The 15,836-nt window shown below is 49.9% G+C and overlaps 11 non-coding genes across 11 annotated transcripts; all 11 read right to left on the bottom strand.

Moving 5' to 3' along the window:
- Nucleotides 1-431: 431 nt before the first annotated feature.
- Nucleotides 432-730, bottom strand: LOC147106899 (signal recognition particle RNA). Its single transcript, XR_015081241.1, has one exon.
- Nucleotides 731-1,860: 1,130 nt separating this feature from the next.
- Nucleotides 1,861-2,158, bottom strand: LOC147106898 (signal recognition particle RNA). The gene has a single exon (XR_015081115.1).
- A 1,130-nt stretch (nt 2,159-3,288) lies between these two features.
- LOC147106897 (signal recognition particle RNA) lies at nt 3,289-3,586 on the bottom strand. Its single transcript, XR_015081167.1, has one exon.
- A 1,130-nt stretch (nt 3,587-4,716) lies between these two features.
- Nucleotides 4,717-5,015, bottom strand: LOC147106896 (signal recognition particle RNA). The gene has a single exon (XR_015081188.1).
- Nucleotides 5,016-6,153: 1,138 nt separating this feature from the next.
- LOC147106895 (signal recognition particle RNA) lies at nt 6,154-6,451 on the bottom strand. The gene has a single exon (XR_015081157.1).
- A 1,132-nt stretch (nt 6,452-7,583) lies between these two features.
- LOC147106894 (signal recognition particle RNA) lies at nt 7,584-7,881 on the bottom strand. Its single transcript, XR_015081156.1, has one exon.
- Nucleotides 7,882-9,019: 1,138 nt separating this feature from the next.
- On the bottom strand, nt 9,020-9,317 carry LOC147106893 (signal recognition particle RNA). The gene has a single exon (XR_015081154.1).
- A 1,138-nt stretch (nt 9,318-10,455) lies between these two features.
- On the bottom strand, nt 10,456-10,753 carry LOC147106892 (signal recognition particle RNA). The gene has a single exon (XR_015081112.1).
- A 1,128-nt stretch (nt 10,754-11,881) lies between these two features.
- On the bottom strand, nt 11,882-12,180 carry LOC147106891 (signal recognition particle RNA). Its single transcript, XR_015081160.1, has one exon.
- Nucleotides 12,181-13,318: 1,138 nt separating this feature from the next.
- On the bottom strand, nt 13,319-13,616 carry LOC147106890 (signal recognition particle RNA). The gene has a single exon (XR_015081237.1).
- Nucleotides 13,617-14,746: 1,130 nt separating this feature from the next.
- On the bottom strand, nt 14,747-15,044 carry LOC147106889 (signal recognition particle RNA). The gene has a single exon (XR_015081203.1).
- Between the last annotated feature and the right edge of the window lie 792 nt (nt 15,045-15,836).

Genomic DNA, 15,836 nt, shown 5'->3' with positions numbered 1-15,836 from the left:
CAAACTAAATGTATGCCATTTAGTAGTGGGTCAAGTGTGGAGGAGAATGAAATGAGATTTGCGCTCTCTCGTGGCCGCGGCGAGCATAATTGTGTAAAGTGGAGATTTTGTAAGTGCAGTGGCTGCAGTGAGCAGTAAGCGTGAGTTGAATGTGACGGAGGCAAAGTGGGGAATGTGGTAGTAAAATGCCGTGATGATAATGATGGGGAGAGTGTGTGTGCATGTGCGTGGGGGGCTGGTGAAGATTAAGATGTTGTAAAGTGTGAGGCTTTGTTGTGGCGATGATATTGGATGTGAGAGGGGAAATCATTGCGGGTCGCAAGATTAGTGTGGTGTGACTGAATGTGGGGAGAAAAGGCAGCGAGTTTGTTTGCAGTGTTGGCGATGGACACGTGTGGAGGTTTTTTGTTTGTTGTAAAGCAGAGAGTGGGAAAAGGATGCGTCTCACTGTATTGGCCAGTCTGCACTGCAGCCTCTATTCACAAGTGCGACCCGACTACCGAGCAGCACGGGGGCTTTGACCTGCTCCGTTTCCGACCTGGGCCGGTTCACCCCGCTTTATCCGACCTGGTGAGCCCAGGTTATTCTAGGACCACCATGTGGATACTGCTCTTAGTGCGGACACCCGATCGGCACAGAAGACGGCAGTCTGGAACTCCTGACCTCAAGCAATATCTACAGCCTCAGCCTCCCAGCAGCGGGATCACAGGTGCGCGCCACCGCACCCGGCAGCTTTTGCTCTTGTTTCAGCTGCCTTCAGTTCAAAATGGCAGCAGCTGCTCGCCTGCACTGAGTTAATGCAGGTATGATGCTGTGCTTCCTTTACTCATCTGGTGTCATTGCATGCTCCGGTGACGACTAAGTAAGAACATCAAGACAATTTCAGTGATTGCACATTTCTGGGCAAGGACAGCATTCCGATTCTATTCGGCTATACTAGCCTTCAGCGCAAGTATCAGTGCCTTGCAAAATGTGACAGGCGGCGTGTCGGTTGGCTGTCGTTCAGATTCGCGTTTGCTGCGAGGATTGCAGCACGGAGGAGCAGAGTCATTTCTGATGTAAAATATCTCACTGACGCACAGTTCTTACTAAGTGAAGCGGTCAAGTCACAATCAGTGAGCATTGTTTGTTTCCTCGGCCCCTATCTTCTGCCCTGGCCTTCTCCTTCGGGTTACATTAAGTAGCGACGACGTTGAACAGTGGGCTTTCGGTGATCTCACAATGGGGCTTGGAGATAAGTTGAGTCAGTGTAAATTATAAGGAAACTTTTGCTGTGTCTCGCTCGGTTGCATTTGCAGTGAGTAAAATGCAGCCCGCAGCGTCGAGAGCTGCTAATGTTGGAAAAACAGTGAATTGCATAACTGAATGAGTGAAAGGGTAGGAAACGAGCAAAGAATTAGATTGAATGTGAGTGATTGCCAAACTAAATGTATGCCATTTAGTAGTGGGTCAAGTGTGGAGGAGAATGAAATGAGATTTGCGCTCTCTCGTGGCCGCGGCGAGCATAATTGTGTAAAGTGGAGATTTTGTAAGTGCAGTGGCTGCAGTGAGCAGCAGGGAGCAGTAAGCGTGAGTTGAATGTGACGGAGACAAAGTGGGGAATGTGGTAGTAAAATGCCGTGATGATAATGATGGGGAGAGTGTGTGTGCATGTGCGTGGGGGGCTGGTGAAGATTAAGATGTTGTAAAGTGTGAGGCTTTGTTGTGGCGATGATATTGGATGTGAGAGGGGAAATCATTGCGGGTCGCAAGATTAGTGTGGTGTGACTGAATGTGGGGAGAAAAGGCAGCGAGTTTGTTTGCAGTGTTGGCGATGGACACGTGTGGACGTTTTTTGTTTGTTGTAAAGCAGAGAGTGGGAAAAGGATGCGTCTCACTGTATTGGCCAGGCTGCACTGCAGCCTCTATTCACAAGTGCGACCCGACTACCGAGCAGCACGGGGGCTTTGACCTGCTCCGTTTCCGACCTGGGCCGGTTCACCCCGCTTTATCCGACCTGGTGAGCCCAGGTTATCCTAGGACCACCATGTGGATACTGCTCTTAGTGCGGACACCCGATCGGCACAGAAGACGGCAGTCCAGAACTCCTGACCTCAAGCAATCCTACAGCCTCAGCCTCCCAGCAGCGGGATCACAGGTGCGCGCCACCGCACCCGGCAGCTTTTGCTCTTCTTTCAGCTGCCTTCAGTTCAAAATGGCAGCAGCTGCTCGCCTGCACTGAGTTAATGCAGGTATGATGCTGTGCTTCCTTTACTCATCTGGTGTCATTGCATGCTCCGGTGACGACTAAGTAAGAACATCAAGACAATTTCAGTGATTGCACATTTCTGGGCAAGGACAGCATTCCGATTCTATTCGGCTATACTAGCCTTCAGCGCAAGTATCAGTGCCTTGCAAAATGTGACAGGCGGCGTGTCGGTTGGCTGTCGTTCAGATTCGCGTTTGCTGCGAGGATTGCAGCACGGAGGAGCAGAGTCATTTCTGATGTAAAATATCTCACTGACGCACAGTTCTTACTAAGTGAAGCGGTCAAGTCACAATCAGTGAGCATTGTTTGTTTCCTCGGCCCCTATCTTCTGCCCTGGCCTTCTCCTTCGGGTTACATTAAGTAGCGACGACGTTGAACAGTGGGCTTTCGGTGATCTCACAATGGGGCTTGGAGATAAGCTGAGTCAGTGTAAATTATAAGGAAACTTTTGCTGTGTCTCGCTCGGTTGCATTTGCAGTGAGTAAAATGCAGCCCGCAGCGTCGAGAGCTGCTAATGTTGGAAGAACAGTGAATTGCATAACTGAATGAGTGAAAGGGTAGGAAACGAGCAAAGAATTAGATTGAATGTGAGTGATTGCCAAACTAAATGTATGCCATTTAGTAGTGGGTCAAGTGTGGAGGAGAATGAAATGAGATTTGCGCTCTCTCGTGGCCGCGGCGAGCATAATTGTGTAAAGTGGAGATTTTGTAAGTGCAGTGGCTGCAGTGAGCAGCAGGGAGCAGTAAGCGTGAGTTGAATGTGACGGAGGCAAAGTGGGGAATGTGGTAGTAAAATGCCGTGATGATAATGATGGGGAGAGTGTGTGTGCATGTGCGTGGGGGGCTGGTGAAGATTAAGATGTTGTAAAGTGTGAGGCTTTGTTGTGGCGATGATATTGGATGTGAGAGGGGAAATCATTGCGGGTCGCAAGATTAGTGTGGTGTGACTGAATGTGGGGAGAAAAGGCAGCGAGTTTGTTTGCAGTGTTGGCGATGGACACGTGTGGAGGTTTTTTGTTTGTTGTAAAGCAGAGAGTGGGAAAAGGATGCGTCTCACTGTATTGGCCAGGCTGCACTGCAGCCTCTATTCACAAGTGCGACCCGACTACCGAGCAGCACGGGGGCTTTGACCTGCTCCGTTTCCGACCTGGGCCGGTTCACCCCGCTTTATCCGACCTGGTGAGCCCAGGTTATCCTAGGACCACCATGTGGATACTGCTCTTAGTGCGGACACCCGATCGGCACAGAAGACGGCAGCCTAGAACTCCTGACCTCAAGCAATTCCACAGCCTCAGCCTCCCAGCAGCGGGATCACAGGTGCGCGCCACCGCACCCGGCAGCTTTTGCTCTTGTTTCAGCTGCCTTCAGTTCAAAATGGCAGCAGCTGCTCGCCTGCACTGAGTTAATGCAGGTATGATGCTGTGCTTCCTTTACTCATCTGGTGTCATTGCATGCTCCGGTGACGACTAAGTAAGAACATCAAGACAATTTCAGTGATTGCACATTTCTGGGCAAGGACAGCATTCCGATTCTATTCGGCTATACTAGCCTTCAGCGCAAGTATCAGTGCCTTGCAAAATGTGACAGGCGGCGTGTCGGTTGGCTGTCGTTCAGATTCGCGTTTGTTGCGAGGATTGCAGCACGGAGGAGCAGAGTCATTTCTGATGTAAAATATCTCACTGACGCACAGTTCTTACTAAGTGAAGCGGTCAAGTCACAATCAGTGAGCATTGTTTGTTTCCTCGGCCCCTATCTTCTGCCCTGGCCTTCTCCTTCGGGTTACATTAAGTAGCGACGACGTTGAACAGTGGGCTTTCGGTGATCTCACAATGGGGCTTGGAGATAAGTTGAGTCAGTGTAAATTATAAGGAAACTTTTGCTGTGTCTCGCTCGGTTGCATTTGCAGTGAGTAAAATGCAGCCCGCAGCGTCGAGAGCTGCCAATGTTGGAAAAACAGTGAATTGCATAACTGAATGAGTGAAAGGGTAGGAAACGAGCAAAGAATTAGATTGAATGTGAGTGATTGCCAAACTAAATGTATGCCATTTAGTAGTGGGTCAAGTGTGGATGAGAATGAAATGAGATTTGCGCTCTCTCGTGGCCGCGGCGAGCATAATTGTGTAAAGTGGAGATTTTGTAAGTGCAGTGGCTGCAGTGAGCAGCAGGGAGCAGTAAGCGTGAGTTGAATGTGACGGAGACAAAGTGGGGAATGTGGTAGTAAAATGCCGTGATGATAATGATGGGGAGAGTGTGTGTGCATGTGCGTGGGGGGCTGGTGAAGATTAAGATGTTGTAAAGTGTGAGGCTTTGTTGTGGCGATGATATTGGATGTGAGAGGGGAAATCATTGCGGGTCGCAAGATTAGTGTGGTGTGACTGAATGTGGGGAGAAAAGGCAGCGAGTTTGTTTGCAGTGTTGGCGATGGACACGTGTGGAGGTTTTTTGTTTGTTGTAAAGCAGAGAGTGGGAAAAGGATGCGTCTCACTGTATTGGCCAGGCTGCACTGCAGCCTCTATTCACAAGTGCGACCCGACTACCGAGCAGCACGGGGGCTTTGACCTGCTCCGTTTCCGACCTGGGCCGGTTCACCCCGCTTTATCCGACCTGGTGAGCCCAGGTTATCCTAGGACCACCATGTGGATACTGCTCTTAGTGCGGACACCCGATCGGCACAGAAGACGGCAGCCCAGAACTCCTGACCTCAAGCAATCACTACAGCCTCAGCCTCCCAGCAGCGGGATCACAGGTGCGCGCCACCGCACCCGGCAGCTTTTGCTCTTGTTTCAGCTGCCTTCAGTTCAAAATGGCAGCAGCTGCTCGCCTGCACTGAGTTAATGCAGGTATGATGCTGTGCTTCCTTTACTCATCTGGTGTCATTGCATGCTCCGGTGACGACTAAGTAAGAACATCAAGACAATTTCAGTGATTGCACATTTCTGGGCAAGGACAGCATTCCGATTCTATTCGGCTATACTAGCCTTCAGCGCAAGTATCAGTGCCTTGCAAAATGTGACAGGCGGCGTGTCGGTTGGCTGTCGTTCAGATTCGCGTTTGCTGCGAGGATTGCAGCACGGAGGAGCAGAGTCATTTCTGATGTAAAATATCTCACTGACGCACAGTTCTTACTAAGTGAAGCGGTCAAGTCACAATCAGTGAGCATTGTTTGTTTCCTCGGCCCCTATCTTCTGCCCTGGCCTTCTCCTTCGGGTTACATTAAGTAGCGACGACGTTGAACAGTGGGCTTTCGGTGATCTCACAATGGGGCTTGGAGATAAGTTGAGTCAGTGTAAATTATAAGGAAACTTTTGCTGCGTCTCGCTCGGTTGCATTTGCAGTGAGTAAAATGCAGCCCGCAGCGTCGAGAGCTGCTAATGTTGGAAAAACAGTGAATTGCATAACTGAATGAGTGAAAGGGTAGGAAACGAGCAAAGAATTAGATTGAATGTGAGTGATTGCCAAACTAAATGTATGCCATTTAGTAGTGGGTCAAGTGTGGAGGAGAATGAAATGAGATTTGCGCTCTCTCGTGGCCGCGGCGAGCATAATTGTGTAAAGTGGAGATTTTGTAAGTGCAGTGGCTGCAGTGAGCAGCAGGGAGCAGTAAGCGTGAGTTGAATGTGACGGAGACAAAGTGGGGAATGTGGTAGTAAAATGCCGTGATGATAATGATGGGGAGAGTGTGTGTGCATGTGCGTGGGGGGCTGGTGAAGATTAAGATGTTGTAAAGTGTGAGGCTTTGTTGTGGCGATGATATTGGATGTGAGAGGGGAAATCATTGCGGGTCGCAAGATTAGTGTGGTGTGACTGAATGTGGGGAGAAAAGGCAGCGAGTTTATTTGCAGTGTTGGCGATGGACACGTGTGGAGGTTTTTTGTTTGTTTGTTTGTTGTAAAGCAGAGAGTGGGAAAAGGATGCGTCTCACTGTATTGGCCAGGCTGCACTGCAGCCTCTATTCACAAGTGCGACCCGACTACCGAGCAGCACGGGGGCTTTGACCTGCTCCGTTTCCGACCTGGGCCGGTTCACCCCGCTTTATCCGACCTGGTGAGCCCAGGTTATCCTAGGACCACCATGTGGATACTGCTCTTAGTGCGGACACCCGATCGGCACAGAAGACGGCAGCCCAGCACTCCTGACCTCAAGCAATCCTACAGCCTCAGCCTCCCAGCAGCGGGATCACAGGTGCGCGCCACCGCACCCAGCAGCTTTTGCTCTTGTTTCAGCTGCCTTCAGTTCAAAATGACAGCAGCTGCTCGCCTGCACTGAGTTAATGCAGGTATGATGCTGTGCTTCCTTTACTCATCTGGTGTCATTGCATGCTCCGGTGACGACTAAGTAAGAACATCAAGACAATTTCAGTGATTGCACATTTCTGGGCAAGGACAGCATTCCGATTCTATTCGGCTATACTAGCCTTCAGCGCAAGTATCAGTGCCTTGCAAAATGTGACAGGCGGCGTGTCGGTTGGCTGTCGTTCAGATTCGCGTTTGCTGCGAGGATTGCAGCACGGAGGAGCAGAGTCATTTCTGATGTAAAATATCTCACTGACGCACAGTTCTTACTAAGTGAAGCGGTCAAGTCACAATCAGTGAGCATTGTTTGTTTCCTCGGCCCCTATCTTCTGCCCTGGCCTTCTCCTTCGGGTTACATTAAGTAGCGACGACGTTGAACAGTGGGCTTTCGGTGATCTCACAATGGGGCTTGGAGATACGTTGAGTCAGTGTAAATTATAAGGAAACTTTTGCTGTGTCTCGCTCGGTTGCATTTGCAGTGAGTAAAATGCAGCCCGCAGCGTCGAGAGCTGCTAATGTTGGAAAAACAGTGAATTGCATAACTGAATGAGTGAAAGGGTAGGAAACGAGCAAAGAATTAGATTGAATGTGAGTGATTGCCAAACTAAATGTATGCCATTTAGTAGTGGGTCAAGTGTGGAGGAGAATGAAATGAGATTTGCGCTCTCTCGTGGCCGCGGCGAGCATAATTGTGTAAAGTGGAGATTTTGTAAGTGCAGTGGCTGCAGTGAGCAGCAGGGAGCAGTAAGCGTGAGTTGAATGTGACGGAGACAAAGTGGGGAATGTGGTAGTAAAATGCCGTGATGATAATGATGGGGAGAGTGTGTGTGCATGTGCGGCTGGTGAAGATTAAGATGTTGTAAAGTGTGAGGCTTTGTTGTGGCGATGATATTGGATGTGAGAGGGGAAATCATTGCGGGTCGCAAGATTAGTGTGGTGTGACTGAATGTGGGGAGAAAAGGCAGCGAGTTTGTTTGCAGTGTTGGCGATGGACACGTGTGGAGGTTTTTTGTTTGTTTGTTTGTTGTAAAGCAGAGAGTGGGAAAAGGATGCGTCTCACTGTATTGGCCAGGCTGCACTGCAGCCTCTATTCACAAGTGCGACCCGACTACCGAGCAGCACGGGGGCTTTGACCTGCTCCGTTTCCGACCTGGGCCGGTTCACCCCGCTTTATCCGACCTGGTGAGCCCAGGTTATCCTAGGACCACCATGTGGATACTGCTCTTAGTGCGGACACCCGATCGGCACAGAAGACGGCAGCCCAGCACTCCTGACCTCAAGCAATCCTACAGCCTCAGCCTCCCAGCAGCGGGATCACAGGTGCGCGCCACCGCACCCAGCAGCTTTTGCTCTTGTTTCAGCTGCCTTCAGTTCAAAATGACAGCAGCTGCTCGCCTGCACTGAGTTAATGCAGGTATGATGCTGTGCTTCCTTTACTCATCTGGTGTCATTGCATGCTCCGGTGACGACTAAGTAAGAACATCAAGACAATTTCAGTGATTGCACATTTCTGGGCAAGGACAGCATTCCGATTCTATTCGGCTATACTAGCCTTCAGCGCAAGTATCAGTGCCTTGCAAAATGTGACAGGCGGCGTGTCGGTTGGCTGTCGTTCAGATTCGCGTTTGCTGCGAGGATTGCAGCACGGAGGAGCAGAGTCATTTCTGATGTAAAATATCTCACTGACGCACAGTTCTTACTAAGTGAAGCGGTCAAGTCACAATCAGTGAGCATTGTTTGTTTCCTCGGCCCCTATCTTCTGCCCTGGCCTTCTCCTTCGGGTTACATTAAGTAGCGACGACGTTGAACAGTGGGCTTTCGGTGATCTCACAATGGGGCTTGGAGATAAGTTGAGTCAGTGTAAATTATAAGGAAACTTTTGCTGTGTCTCGCTCGGTTGCATTTGCAGTGAGTAAAATGCAGCCCGCAGCGTCGAGAGCTGCTAATGTTGGAAAAACAGTGAATTGCATAACTGAATGAGTGAAAGGGTAGGAAACGAGCAAAGAATTAGATTGAATGTGAGTGATTGCCAAACTAAATGTATGCCATTTAGTAGTGGGTCAAGTGTGGAGGAGAATGAAATGAGATTTGCGCTCTCTCGTGGCCGCGGCGAGCATAATTGTGTAAAGTGGAGATTTTGTAAGTGCAGTGGCTGCAGTGAGCAGCAGGGAGCAGTAAGCGTGAGTTGAATGTGACGGAGACAAAGTGGGGAATGTGGTAGTAAAATGCCGTGATGATAATGATGGGGAGAGTGTGTGTGCATGTGCGTGGGGGGCTGTTGAAGATTAAGATGTTGTAAAGTGTGAGGCTTTGTTGTGGCGATGATATTGGATGTGAGAGGGGAAATCATTGCGGGTCGCAAGATTAGTGTGGTGTGACTGAATGTGGGGAGAAAAGGCAGCGAGTTTGTTTGCAGTGTTGGCGATGGACACGTGTGGAGGTTTTTTGTTTGTTTGTTTGTTGTAAAGCAGAGAGTGGGAAAAGGATGCGTCTCACTGTATTGGCCAGGCTGCACTGCAGCCTCTATTCACAAGTGCGACCCGACTACCGAGCAGCACGGGGGCTTTGACCTGCTCCGTTTCCGACCTGGGCCGGTTCACCCCGCTTTATCCGACCTGGTGAGCCCAGGTTCTCCTAGGACCACCATGTGGATACTGCTCTTAGTGCGGACACCCGATCGGCACAGACGACGGCAGCCCAGAACTCCTGGCCTCAAGCAATCCTACAGCCTCAGCCTCCCAGCAGCGGGATCAGAGGTGCGCGCCACCACACCCGGCAGCTTTTGCTCTTGTTTCAGCTGCCTTCAGTTCAAAATGGCAGCAGCTGCTCGCCTGCACTGAGTTAATGCAGGTATGATGCTGTGCTTCCTTTACTCATCTGGTGTCATTGCATGCTCCGGTGACGACTAAGTAAGAACATCAAGACAATTTCAGTGATTGCACATTTCTGGGCAAGGACAGCATTCCGATTCTATTCGGCTATACTAGCCTTCAGCGCAAGTATCAGTGCCTTGCAAAATGTGACAGGCGGCGTGTCGGTTGGCTGTCGTTCAGATTCGCGTTTGCTGCGAGGATTGCAGCACGGAGGAGCAGAGTCATTTCTGATGTAAAATATCTCACTGACGCACAGTTCTTACTAAGTGAAGCGGTCAAGTCACAATCAGTGAGCATTGTTTGTTTCCTCGGCCCCTATCTTCTGCCCTGGCCTTCTCCTTCGGGTTACATTAAGTAGCGACGACGTTGAACAGTGGGCTTTCGGTGATCTCACAATGGGGCTTGGAGATAAGTTGAGTCAGTGTAAATTATAAGGAAACTTTTGCTGTGTCTCGCTCGGTTGCATTTGCAGTGAGTAAAATGCAGCCCGCAGCGTCGAGAGCTGCTAATGTTGGAAAAACAGTGAATTGCATAACTGAATGAGTGAAAGGGTAGGAAACGAGCAAAGAATTAGATTGAATGTGAGTGATTGCCAAACTAAATGTATGCCATTTAGTAGTGGGTCAAGTGTGGAGGAGAATGAAATGAGATTTGCGCTCTCTCGTGGCCGCGGCGAGCATAATTGTGTAAAGTGGAGATTTTGTAAGTGCAGTGGCTGCAGTGAGCAGCAGGGAGCAGTAAGCGTGAGTTGAATGTGACGGAGACAAAGTGGGGAATGTGGTAGTAAAATGCCGTGATGATAATGATGGGGAGAGTGTGTGTGCATGTGCGTGGGGGGCTGTTGAAGATTAAGATGTTGTAAAGTGTGAGGCTTTGTTGTGGCGATGATATTGGATGTGAGAGGGGAAATCATTGCGGGTCGCAAGATTAGTGTGGTGTGACTGAATGTGGGGAGAAAAGGCAGCGAGTTTGTTTGCAGTGTTGGCGATGGACACGTGTGGAGGTTTTTTGTTTGTTTGTTTGTTGTAAAGCAGAGAGTGGGAAAAGGATGCGTCTCACTGTATTGGCCAGGCTGCACTGCAGCCTCTATTCACAAGTGCGACCCGACTACCGAGCAGCACGGGGGCTTTGACCTGCTCCGTTTCCGACCTGGGCCGGTTCACCCCGCTTTATCCGACCTGGTGAGCCCAGGTTCTCCTAGGACCACCATGTGGATACTGCTCTTAGTGCGGACACCCGATCGGCACAGAAGACGGCAGCCCAGAACTCCTGACCTCAAGCAATCCTACAGCCTCAGCCTCCCAGCAGCGGGATCACAGGTGCGCGCCACCGCACCCGGCAGCTTTTGCTCTTGTTTCAGCTGCCTTCAGTTCAAAATGGCAGCAGCTGCTCGCCTGCACTGAGTTAATGCAGGTATGATGCTGTGCTTCCTTTACTCATCTGGTGTCATTGCATGCTCCGGTGACGACTAAGTAAGAACATCAAGACAATTTCAGTGATTGCACATTTCTGGGCAAGGACAGCATTCCGATTCTATTCGGCTATACTAGCCTTCAGCGCAAGTATCAGTGCCTTGCAAAATGTGACAGGCGGCGTGTCGGTTGGCTGTCGTTCAGATTCGCGTTTGCTGCGAGGATTGCAGCACGGAGGAGCAGAGTCATTTCTGATGTAAAATATCTCACTGACGCACAGTTCTTACTAAGTGAAGCGGTCAAGTCACAATCAGTGAGCATTGTTTGTTTCCTCGGCCCCTATCTTCTGCCCTGGCCTTCTCCTTCGGGTTACATTAAGTAGCGACGACGTTGAACAGTGGGCTTTCGGTGATCTCACAATGGGGCTTGGAGATAAGTTGAGTCAGTGTAAATTATAAGGAAACTTTTGCTGTGTCTCGCTCGGTTGCATTTGCAGTGAGTAAAATGCAGCCCGCAGCGTCGAGAGCTGCTAATGTTGGAAAAACAGTGAATTGCATAACTGAATGAGTGAAAGGGTAGGAAACGAGCAAAGAATTAGATTGAATGTGAGTGATTGCCAAACTAAATGTATGCCATTTAGTAGTGGGTCAAGTGTGGAGGAGAATGAAATGAGATTTGCGCTCTCTCGTGGCCGCGGCGAGCATAATTGTGTAAAGTGGAGATTTTGTAAGTGCAGTGGCTGCAGTGAGCAGTAAGCGTGAGTTGAATGTGACGGAGACAAAGTGGGGAATGTGGTAGTAAAATGCCGTGATGATAATGATGGGGAGAGTGTGTGTGCATGTGCGTGGGGGGCTGGTGAAGATTAAGATGTTGTAAAGTGTGAGGCTTTGTTGTGGCGATGATATTGGATGTGAGAGGGGAAATCATTGCGGGTCGCAAGATTAGTGTGGTGTGACTGAATGTGGGGAGAAAAGGCAGCGAGTTTGTTTGCAGTGTTGGCGATGGACACGTGTGGAGGTTTTTTGTTTGTTTGTTTGTTGTAAAGCAGAGAGTGGGAAAAGGATGCGTCTCACTGTATTGGCCAGGCTGCACTGCAGCCTCTATTCACAAGTGCGACCCGACTACCGAGCAGCACGGGGGCTTTGACCTGCTCCGTTTCCGACCTGGGCCGGTTCACCCCGCTTTATCCGACCTGGTGAGCCCAGGTTCTCCTAGGACCACCATGTGGATACTGCTCTTAGTGCGGACACCCGATCGGCACAGAAGACGGCAGCCCAGAACTCCTGACCTCAAGCAATCCTACAGCCTCAGCCTCCTCAGCAGCGGGATCACAGGTGCGCGCCACCGCACCCGGCAGCTTTTGCTCTTGTTTCAGCTGCCTTCAGTTCAAAATGGCAGCAGCTGCTCGCCTGCACTGAGTTAATGCAGGTATGATGCTGTGCTTCCTTTACTCATCTGGTGTCATTGCATGCTCCGGTGACGACTAAGTAAGAACATCAAGACAATTTCAGTGATTGCACATTTCTGGGCAAGGACAGCATTCCGATTCTATTCGGCTATACTAGCCTTCAGCGCAAGTATCAGTGCCTTGCAAAATGTGACAGGCGGCGTGTCGGTTGGCTGTCGTTGAGATTCGCGTTTGCTGCGAGGATTGCAGCACGGAGGAGCAGAGTCATTTCTGATGTAAAATATCTCACTGACGCACAGTTCTTACTAAGTGAAGCGGTCAAGTCACAATCAGTGAGCATTGTTTGTTTCCTCGGCCCCTATCTTCTGCCCTGGCCTTCTCCTTCGGGTTACATTAAGTAGCGACGACGTTGAACAGTGGGCTTTCGGTGATCTCACAATGGGGCTTGGAGATAAGTTGAGTCAGTGTAAATTATAAGGAAACTTTTGCTGTGTCTCGCTCGGTTGCATTTGCAGTGAGTAAAATGCAGCCCGCAGCGTCGAGAGCTGCTAATGTTGGAAAAACAGTGAATTGCATAACTGAATGAGTGAAAGGGTAGGAAACGAGCAAAGAATTAGATTGAATGTGAGTGATTGCCAAACTAAATGTATGCCATTTAGTAGTGGGTCAAGTGTGGAGGAGAATGAAATGAGATTTGCGCTCTCTCGTGGCCGCGGCGAGCATAATTGTGTAAAGTGGAGATTTTGTAAGTGCAGTGGCTGCAGTGAGCAGCAGGGAGCAGTAAGCGTGAGTTGAATGTGACGGAGACAAAGTGGGGAATGTGGTAGTAAAATGCCGTGATGATAATGATGGGGAGAGTGTGTGTGCATGTGCGTGGGGGGCTGGTGAAGATTAAGATGTTGTAAAGTGTGAGGCTTTGTTGTGGCGATGATATTGGATGTGAGAGGGGAAATCATTGCGGGTCGCAAGATTAGTGTGGTGTGACTGAATGTGGGGAGAAAAGGCAGCGAGTTTGTTTGCAGTGTTGGCGATGGACACGTGTGGAGGTTTTTTGTTTGTTTGTTTGTTGTAAAGCAGAGAGTGGGAAAAGGATGCGTCTCACTGTATTGGCCAGGCTGCACTGCAGCCTCTATTCACAAGGGCGACCCGACTACCGAGCAGCACGGGGGCTTTGACCTGCTCCGTTTCCGACCTGGGCCGGTTCACCGCGCTTTATCCGACCTGGTGAGCCCAGGTTATCCTAGGACTATCATGTGGATACTGCTCTTAGTGCGGACACCCGATCGGCACAGAAGACGGCAGCCCAGAACTCCTGACCTCAAGCAATCCTACAGCCTCAGCCTCCCAGCAGCGGGATCAGAGGTGCGCGCCACCGCACCCGGCAGCTTTTGCTCTTGTTTCAGCTGCCTTCAGTTCAAAATGGCAGCAGCTGCTCGCCTGCACTGAGTTAATGCAGGTATGATGCTGTGCTTCCTTTACTCATCTGGTGTCATTGCATGCTCCGGTGACGACTAAGTAAGAACATCAAGACAATTTCAGTGATTGCACATTTCTGGGCAAGGACAGCATTCCGATTCTATTCGGCTATACTAGCCTTCAGCGCAAGTATCAGTGCCTTGCAAAATGTGACAGGCGGCGTGTCGGTTGGCTGTCGTTCAGATTCGCGTTTGCTGCGAGGATTGCAGCACGGAGGAGCAGAGTCATTTCTGATGTAAAATATCTCACTGACGCACAGTTCTTACTAAGTGAAGCGGTCAAGTCACAATCAGTGAGCATTGTTTGTTTCCTCGGCCCCTATCTTCTGCCCTGGCCTTCTCCTTCGGGTTACATTAAGTAGCGACGACGTTGAACAGTGGGCTTTCGGTGAACTCACAATGGGGCTTGGAGATAAGTTGAGTCAGTGTAAATTATAAGGAAACTTTTGCTGTGTCTCGCTCGGTTGCATTTGCAGTGAGTAAAATGCAGCCCGCAGCGTCGAGAGCTGCTAATGTTGGAAAAACAGTGAATTGCATAACTGAATGAGTGAAAGGGTAGGAAACGAGCAAAGAATTAGATTGAATGTGAGTGATTGCCAAACTAAATGTATGCCATTTAGTAGTGGGTCAAGTGTGGAGGAGAATGAAATGAGATTTGCGCTCTCTCGTGGCCGCGGCGAGCATAATTGTGTAAAGTGGAGATTTTGTAAGTGCAGTGGCTGCAGTGAGCAGCAGGGAGCAGTAAGCGTGAGTTGAATGTGACGGAGACAAAGTGGGGAATGTGGTAGTAAAATGCCGTGATGATAATGATGGGGAGAGTGTGTGTGCATGTGCGTGGGGGGCTGGTGAAGATTAAGATGTTGTAAAGTGTGAGGCTTTGTTGTGGCGATGATATTGGATGTGAGAGGGGAAATCATTGCGGGTCGCAAGATTAGTGTGGTGTGACTGAATGTGGGGAGAAAAGGCAGCGAGTTTGTTTGCAGTGTTGGCGATGGACACGTGTGGAGGTTTTTTGTTTGTTGTAAAGCAGAGAGTGGGAAAAGGATGCGTCTCACTGTATTGGCCAGGCTGCACTGCAGCCTCTATTCACAAGTGCGACCCGACTACCGAGCAGCACGGGGGCTTTGACCTGCTCCGTTTCCGACCTGGGCCGGTTCACCGCGCTTTATCCGACCTGGTGAGCCCAGGTTATCCTAGGACTACCATGTGGATACTGCTCTTAGTGCGGACACCCGATCGGCACAGAAGACGGCAGCCCAGAACTCCTGACCTCAAGCAATCCTACAGCCTCAGCCTCCCAGCAGCGGGATCACAGGTGCGCGCCACCGCACCCGGCAGCTTTTGCTCTTGTTTCAGCTGCCTTCAGTTCAAAATGGCAGCAGCTGCTCGCCTGCACTGAGTTAATGCAGGTATGATGCTGTGCTTCCTTTACTCATCTGGTGTCATTGCATGCTCCGGTGACGACTAAGTAAGAACATCAAGACAATTTCAGTGATTGCACATTTCTGGGCAAGGACAGCATTCCGATTCTATTCGGCTATACTAGCCTTCAGCGCAAGTATCAGTGCCTTGCAAAATGTGACAGGCGGCGTGTCGGTTGGCTGTCGTTCAGATTCGCGTTTGCTGCGAGGATTGCAGCACGGAGGAGCAGAGTCATTTCTGATGTAAAATATCTCACTGACGCACAGTTCTTACTAAGTGAAGCGGTCAAGTCACAATCAGTGAGCATTGTTTGTTTCCTCGGCCCCTATCTTCTGCCCTGGCCTTCTCCTTCGGGTTACATTAAGTAGCGACGACGTTGAACAGTGGGCTTTCGGTGATCTCACAATGGGGCTTGGAGATAAGTTGAGTCAGTGTAAATTATAAGGAAACTTTTGCTGTGTCTCGCTCGGTTGCATTTGCAGTGAGTAAAATGCAGCCCGCAGCGTCGAGAGCTGCTAATGTTGGAAAAACAGTGAATTGCATAACTGAATGAGTGAAAGGGTAGGAAACGAGCAAAGAATTAGATTGAATGTGAGTGATTGCCAAACTAAATGTATGCCATTTAGTAGTGGGTCAAGTGTGGAGGAGAATGAAATGAGATTTGCGCTCTCTCGTGGCTGCGGCGAGCATAATTGTGTAAAGTGGA

Source organism: Somniosus microcephalus, chromosome 15, assembly GCF_052327205.1.
Source record: "Somniosus microcephalus isolate GS21.2 chromosome 15, FLI_Smic_1.0, whole genome shotgun sequence".
NCBI classification, from domain to species: Eukaryota; Metazoa; Chordata; class Chondrichthyes; order Squaliformes; family Somniosidae; genus Somniosus; species Somniosus microcephalus.
The sequence above is the reverse complement of the archived record's forward strand: the minus strand, read 5'-3'. Positions and strand labels throughout refer to the sequence as shown.